This window comes from Vombatus ursinus, unplaced genomic scaffold (genome assembly GCF_900497805.2).
Source record: "Vombatus ursinus unplaced genomic scaffold, bare-nosed wombat genome assembly UNPS02014779.1, whole genome shotgun sequence".
In the NCBI taxonomy this organism is placed as follows: Eukaryota; Metazoa; Chordata; class Mammalia; order Diprotodontia; family Vombatidae; genus Vombatus; species Vombatus ursinus.
This window is the reverse complement of record NW_020954557.1, coordinates 2,842,516-2,851,145: the sequence shown is the minus strand read 5'-3', so window position 1 is coordinate 2,851,145 and position 8,630 is coordinate 2,842,516.

Here is an 8,630-nt window from a genome sequence, read left to right as displayed (position 1 = left end):
CTATACTATACTATACTATACTATACTATACTATACTATACTATACTGTACTATAAATTATCATATCAGAATTTTTGCAAGAGTTACATAAACTTTTAGGAGGTATAGGGGAAACCAGACTGTGTTTAGACTGATGATGCTCTGCCATTGTTTGGGTCAGAGACATAACTAGAGAGGGGCAATTTGGGCTATTCCCCAGAGCACTGAATTTATAAGGAACAAACAGCACTTGCAGTCTACTAGCCCCATAGAAACAACAGAACTTTCCCCCTAATTAGCAAGAATAGTTGAAATTGTAAGCTACCAGGTGAGAATCTGTGGTGTGCTTCCCCTGCCCTCGGCCTATCCATCCTCTGCCTATCCCTCTTGCTCACTCTTGCAGCATGTATCCATGGCACAAAAATTTCTAGTTATGGCTCTGGGTTTAGATTTGTATGCACACTGAATTGATAGTAAAACTAGCATCTTTAGATCTGACTCACTTTTTTAAAATAGCTGCACAAAAGTGTCCTGAGGCAAGGATGGTAAGAGAAGTCAGCTTTCCTCAGTACTTCATTGAACACTTTGTTCAAATAATCAACATTGCAGATGAAATCACAGACAAGAGATGGAAAATAAGAAAACTCATCTCCAAACACAAAGCCATATGGAGAAAGTACATGCCAGTCACTGAAAGAATCTCTGAGTTACTGACCAAACTGAACACATTGCCTGGGTGCCTCATGTCACTGGGCCACCTCAAGTCAACTGTGAAATGTTTCAAGCTATTATTGTTGTTTCAGCCTAAAGGACTTTACTTCATAGAGAAAAGTAGACTTCTCAAGGAAAACTCAACTTCATTCTCATAAGGACTTGAATTATGATAATAGAACCAACCAGCAGGAAACCCAGTCTGAGGTGTCTGGATATTTTGCACAAAGGAATTTTCTCCCGTGGAATCAGTCTTATTCCTGACTTTACCTTAACATATTTACTACAGAAAGATATATTGAAGCCAAATTAGTAATGTTGTAAGGGATTTTTAAATACATCTTGTATTTGTTCTTTCATATGCTTTAGAATCTAAAAAAATTTTTTGTTGCATTCCTGCTCAGTAGTTCTGTTAATGAAAAACCTTTAAGTACTTCCAAAAGACTTAGCACTGTGCTAAGTATTAGGAATATGACTGCAAAATCAAGACAGTCCTTATACTTAAGGAGCTTATATTATTATGAGGAAGATGGCACATGAAGAGGAGTGGTGGCCAGAAAGAGAATCCATAAAGATGGCAAGTAGATCCACTATAAATTTATTTTATCTAATGTCGACTGGGCTCTCATTGCATTAAGGCAAATGTGCTACTTTTTCCTAATCAATTGGTTATCCCACTCTCTGTAGCTGCTGTTCCAAACCTTGTCTTTCCTCAAACTTCCCATGGTATCATCTCCTCCTTTTTCCTGAGGAACTCCTCTCATATTTCACTGAAAAAAATTAACGCCTTTCATGGAGATGTTCCTCCTTTCTCTCCTCCCTGACTTACATTACTCACATATCTTCCCCAATTGTCTCCTCCTTCAATCTTGTTTCAGATGAAGAGGCAAAGCTTCTCTGTAGTCAAGGCCGACCCCTCCACAAGCACCATTGATCCCATCCCCTCCTGTCTTCTGCAACATATTGCTCCAACTATGATTCTCACCCACCCACCCACTCCCCCTTTCTACCAGTTCCTTTCTTATTGCCTGCAAATACACTTATGTCTCTCCCATCCTAAAAAGGGTGGGGGGGAAACTTCTTTCCTCGATCTGATCACCCTTGCTGATTCTTGACAAATATCTCTTCTCTGCTAAACTCCTGATAAAGCCATCTACATAGGTGCTTCCACTTCCTATCCTTTTATTCTCTTTTTTTTAACGCTCTGCAATTTGGTTTCTGAACCTTATTATTCAATAAACAACTGTTCTCTCCAACATTACTGATGACTTCTTAATTGTTAAATTCAATGGCCTTTTTTCAATTTTCATACTGCTTGACCTCTACAATCTTTAATATTGTTGATCGCCTTCTTCTCTTGGATATTCTTTCCTTTCTTGGTTCTCCTCCTTCCTTTCTGAGTGCCCCTCAGTCTCCTTTGCTGGATCTTTGTTCAAGTCATACCCACCAACTCTGGATATCCACCAAACTGTCTTGGGACCTCCTCTCTTTTCCCTCTACTTTATCTTGCTTGGTGATCTCATGAGCTGCCATAGATTTCATTATCATCTCTTTATAGATGATTCCTAGGTGCAGATGAATATATATTCAGATCTAGTCTGTCTCCTGAGTTCCAGTCCCACATCACCACATACCTTTTAGACATCTTGAATTCAACATTTCCAAAACAGAACTCATTAGTTTTGTCTTCAAATTCTCCCCTCTTCCAAACTTCTCTATCACTGTGGAGGATACCATCATCCTTTCCTAGTCACCCAGGTTTATTCTCGACTCCTCACTCTCTCTCACCCCGAATCTATGTTGCTAAATCCTGTCATTTCTGTTTTCACAATGTCTTTCCCATGGGTCTCCTTCTTTCCATTCACACAACCAACCATCCTGGTGCTTGTTATCACTTCTCACTTGGACTATTGCAATAGGCTTCTAATTAGTCTCCCCATCCCATGTCTTTCCCCACTCCAATCTATCGACCACTCAATTTCTAAAGGGATTTTCCTAAAGTGTTGGTCTGATCACATCAACCCCACCCTCCAAGTCAGTAAAGTCCAGTGTAACCCTTTGACCTCCAGATTCAAATATAGTCCTCCATTTGGCTTTTAAAGTTCTTCACAACCTGCCCCCTTACTACCTTTCAACTTTACTCTTCTCCATAGCACACTATAATCCAGCCATACTTGTCTGCTTGCTACATAAAATGCTCCATTTCCTATCTATGTCCTTTGAATGGATTTTCCTCCACATCCGGGATACTCTTTCTCCTTACCTCCACCTCCTAGTTTCCCTGGCTTCTCTCAAGATTCAACTTAAATTCTACCTTTTATTCAAGGCCTGGGTTATCCCAGCTGCTAGTGCCATCTCTGAGATTACTTTTTTATCTACTCTGAATATATAGCCTCTATGCATCTAGTTATTTGTATGTTTGCCTCCTCCATTAGAATGTCTGTTCTGGGGCAGCTAGATGGCACAGTGGATAGAGCAGTGACTCTGAATTCAGGAACATCTGAGTTCAAATCTGGCCTCGGACACTTGACACTCACTAGCTGTGTGACTCTGGGCAAGTCACTTAACCCCATTGCCTAGCCAAAAAAAAAAAAAAATGTCAGTTCCTTGAAGACAGGGTTTGTTGTCTTTCTTTGTATTTCCAATTTCTGGCACAGAGTAAGCGATTAATAAACCCTTGACAAATGAATGACTGAGTGATATAGCAGGGCAGTAAATTGACAGGGTCTTTCCAGAAACAATGGTAATATTTATTTGATTAAAATGGAGGGAAAGGAGGCATGATACCAGAATAAAAATGATAATGATAAAGTTGCATGGTCCCAGAATCCTGCAGCTTAACTCCTCCCAGACATGGTCCTTGCTGATCTGTTTCAGAGAGGTCAATAACAGCAACTAAATCGGTGGTTAGTAACCTTCGTGTACCTAACCTTGATGCCGGTGACATTGACCCCTAAGCTTCCACAACCTCTAGATTTTTCTCTCTTTATCTTCCTTTTCCTTTCTTTTCTTTTCCTTTTTTGTTTGTTTTTGTTTTGTGTTGTGTTGTTTTTTAAGATTAGGTCTCTCTATCTTGCTCAGTAGACAAGTATATAGTAGCCACTCATGCACCCACTTTCCCCTATTGGCTGCATAGGAGCTCTGACCTGCTTAGTTTCTGATTTGTTTACCCCTCCATACTCATCCTGCTACCTCTCCTCCTTCCCAAATCTCACCATATTAAAGCTGGACACTGCAGACTCCCAATGGACTTAACCCACTGCAGGTCAGAACTTCCAAGTTCAAGTGATCCACTACCCTCTGCTGTATACAATGCAGCAGGGACTGGTAGCAGACACTGCAGGAGTACCTGAAGATTTTAAAAAAATGTCTGTGATAACTCATAACTTTGTCTTTTAGGAAGGCTGTGCTGAGCACAGTTTTAGAGTGAGACCTTCTGTATATTTCCAGGAATAAACAAATGTCTTAGATGAAGTATGAAGTGAACCTGACTTATTCCGGGAAGATTTTGGTACAGTACCTGACTCATGGATTCATTCTTGGATTTTCTCAAAAAGACTCTTATACATACTGTTGCCCAGAGCAAGAGGACTAAAGCCTGGTGGGAATAATCCTAACTTACCTCAGCAACTTTCACAGCTGGCTTGGAGCCCAGCTGTCTGACTGAATTTCCCCTCTTCTTTCAGAGTATTAGCCCACAGCTATTTGCTGAAAGATGACACAGCTGCTGTTGGTGCAGTCCTGTTTCCTCACCAGCATCAATTCTCTTCATTTCTGCTTGCTGACATTCAATCACTTGTCATCCAGGCGGCCACAAATAGTCGTATGTCAGGACCACGTCGTATTGTCGGTTTTGTCACTGGATTGGGGAAATGTTCACTTAGATATTAAAATGTCTTACTTCTGGCATCACCCCAGGGATTCTGGGGAACCAGTTCTCTCTGTTCTTCTGGATGGGTATTTGGTTATTCCAGTCATATGTGATTTCTAAAAACATGATGCTTCAGAGATGAACAGGGACCCAGAGGAGGATGCCATTTATTGGTCATTTTGGAATGATTTCCAAGGGCACTCATGCAAGAGATTAAAGTGAGGGTGGAGCAGATGGTAGAGTCTCTATTTCTTTCAACAATTCTTATTTCACTTCCAGGTCCCTGAATGATGGTATATATATATATATATGTGTGTGTGTGTGTGTGTGTGTGTGTGTGTGTGTGTGTATTATATATGTATATATGTGTATATGTTTATATATACACAAATATGTATCCATATATACATATACATCTTATATATGTATATACAGACATATTTATATGTAGATATGTATGTATATAGATATATATATATATAAAACATATGTGTGTATTTGTGTATACATATACATACATATAGTTGCACTTAAGGGATAACTCCCAAAGCATGGCCAAGATCATAGACCTATATACATACACACATACATACATATATATGCATACATCCACATTTATAAACTGAGGTGCTCAACTTATACTCTCTCTCCAGACTCAGATTCTAGGCATTTTCACTAACTATTCCCCATGCCTAGAATACTCTCTCCCTCCTCACCTCCCTGCCTTCCTTCAAATCTCGGCGAAAATACTGCCTTTTACAAGCAGCCTTTTCTAATCCCCCTTAATTCCAGTGCCTTCCCTTTATTAATTACCTCCATTTTGTCCTGTATATAGCTTGTTTGGATGCTGTTGTTTTCATGTTGTCTCCCCATTAGACTGTGAACTTCTTGAAAGCAGGGACTATCTTTTGCCTTTCTTTTTGGTCCAGCAATAGCACAGTGCCTGGGACATAGTAGGCACTTAATAAATAATTATTGACTGACCTCATTTTCAGTATCTACTACACAACAGATGTGGAATGGTGGGTGGGTGTATGTGTGCAATGGGAGATGAGTGAGGGAAGGAATTTGGGGAGAAAATAGAGGAAAAGTCCTTTATTCCCTTTTTCCCCATCATGTCTGGCTGCAGAAAAAGAAGCATGTGTGGTAATGGTAGGAGTGTGTGTGTGTGAAGGGGGCGCAGGGGTGGTTGCTGTTGATAAGCTCTACTCCTCTCTTCTCTCTGGTCAATAATTGATATATAGTAATACAGAAGGAGGGATCAAGGTCAAGTTACTCCTCCTTAAGTTAAAAGGAATTTTCTAATCCCAAATTAGATAGCTGTGCGGTCCAGGCTTAAGTTCCTTGGCTCCAGCCAACAGTCGGATTTTGGACTGGAAAATTCCTTTTCATTTCTATACATTCCTGATTGCTAGTCTATATCCCCAAAACCTTTTTCAGGAACACCAGCAAAACTCCACACAAGATATGATGACAAGGCTTCCCTCAGCTACCATGATGCTCCCTGTCTGATACTCTAATGAGCTTTGGGACAAAAACAAAAGATCAGGTGAAACCAGTAGGTCATCAACCTTCACTCCTGTTCTACATTCCTGCCTTTATTAGGTCACTAACTTCTGACCCGTTTCCAGCCAGCACAAATCTCCCTGGTCTCATTCCATTATGAATGGATTCAAAGCTGTCTGGTGGTTTTGCACCAGCTTCTGTGGTGTTGGAGGGAAAGGCAGCCACCTCCCCACTCTGCTCTGTTGATGATGGTACCAACTCCCCCTTTTTCCTTGTCCCTGCTCAAGTTGATAAGCTGCTTTCCTTGAATAGAATCAGAGACAGAGAGCTGTGTAACCATATAATGTGCATTCCATACGCATACCCTTTTATGCTCTTATTTCAGTGGGTATTTTATAGTTCATTTTCCCTAAAAAGGTGGAAAGAAAAGGGCAAGACACAAATGAGCAAAATTTGTTCAGTTAATAAGTAAACATTTCAATGGGCTAGGGAGGTAGTAGTCAGTTTAAACCTGTTGGCTAAAGGGGAATTTAAAGTTGAACTATGGATTTCCAAAATCAACAATTTTGCTTGTTCCCAGTGACTTGAGTTATAAATAAATCACAGCATACACAAACGTGAGAGATTTTCAAATATTCTAGACATTTTCTGCAGTGAACCAGTTACTCCATCAATAGGCAGACATTTAGGTGTTTAATTTTATATTTTTCCATGTAAATCACTATGGCATTAGCTTTGGATATTTATCACTGCTATCTTCATTGTCTTCATTGGTTATATAGACTAGTCATTCATTGCTCTCTCCCAGTCATCTATATACATTTTGTCATATTTATTTTATTATAGTACTCTTCTCTCTTTGAACAGTGGTACCCCTTTTGCTATTTAGTCTTGTTACTTTTCTAATTTTATCTGATTTTTCCAAAACAGTGAGTGGGCCCATATGTTACTCTAATAATATGGCCAAGTATATTTCTTTTTTATGCTAGTTGAGTAATTTATCCTTTTCCCAAAACACTTCTATTATTACTCATTTAAAATGCTTTTTCTTCCATCATTTAAAAAACTAAACTATTTTAATATATTCCAAAGGTATTATAATTTGCAAATGAACATATGAGAATAGTATTAAAACTGTAATGTTGTTTCAATCCATTAATTCAATGAGTAGAAAGATGTTAAGTATTTTTAATCAGGAATAAAATTTATTTCTAAGATAATTTTTCACTGTTCCTATATAATAGAATTCTGTCATGTGTGTAAACCATGATTTGATAAACGAGACATATTTTAAGCCTCAGAATTTTATATGATTCTACAGAAATAAAAGAGCCTATTCAAAATAAATGATATGAATTTTTTAATGAAATAACATAATACTTTCTGGCTATCATTCATTGATGAGTTTGAGAAGCTAATTCATTATAGAAGACCTTAAAAACATAGCCAAAGAGACCAAGATCTAGATTCAGAAGCATGTACACGTTATCTAATACAGAGTAAACAAAGCATTTTTTTATTTGAACCGTTAATATAGTGGTGTTTTCTGTTTTTTTTTCAATGATAGCATTTGATGAGGCAGATTTTACATTGACAGAAAAGAAAACATTGTTCGTGGTTAATTCATGTTTGCTCCAGTTTCTAAATCGTATTAGAAATATCAGCAGGCCCAGGGTGAGCCAGCTTTCCTTCTACAATGGAAACCAAGAGCTTTTCTCCCTAGTTCCCGCAGTTTGTGCTAGAAAGGACCAGTGGGGGAGATTTTCTTCACTTCATTCGAGGTTTTCAAAGTGAGACACCTTCCTTACCAGATTATGGTTTCCTGACTAAAGAAAGTCAAACACATATCAGTTACCTATTGATCACCTACTGTCACTAAAAGTGATGGCCTTAATCAAAGATAGCAGTAGTTCCTCTATTTTGATGAGCAGTGATATAGAAGAAGAGCATTTGTAATAGCATGACCTATGCACCCACAAGACCACATTAATCTGGAGAAGTATTAAAAATTCACCAGTTATACACATTTTGCATTTGGATATCAATAGATAAAATTGTCTGTAACTGGTTATCTTCAGTGGTTAGAGCACAGAGCTAAAGAGGCCAAGGTGATGAGTTAGACTTCCATATGAGCTTTGTTTTGTTTCATGGCCACAAACTCAGTTCCATCATTTCACAAATAAGTGCTACTGGTAACAAAGGTGGATATGAGGATGGTTCCATACAAATCAATCCCTACTACTGGAATAGGCCATATTCATGTCCTAATGATGATAGGTCAGCAACATTGTCCTTTTATGTGAAGAATAGTATTATATTATGCTGCAAAGTGAAACAGTAAGTTGTGGGGATCATTTATTCCCCAGAATTTGAATTAAGTAATTCAGAACCTACGCTTACCATGTAATTAATTAGGTCTCCACTTGGATTTGTCAATGGAGGTCTGGTTCTGTTATTTTTTCCCCCGAAATTCCAAAATCAGGTGCAAAAAACTATTTATTCTATTTCCAGGAGTCAGTCCTAAAGGACCCCATGAACTCTAATTTCTGTGAAGGTTCAAATC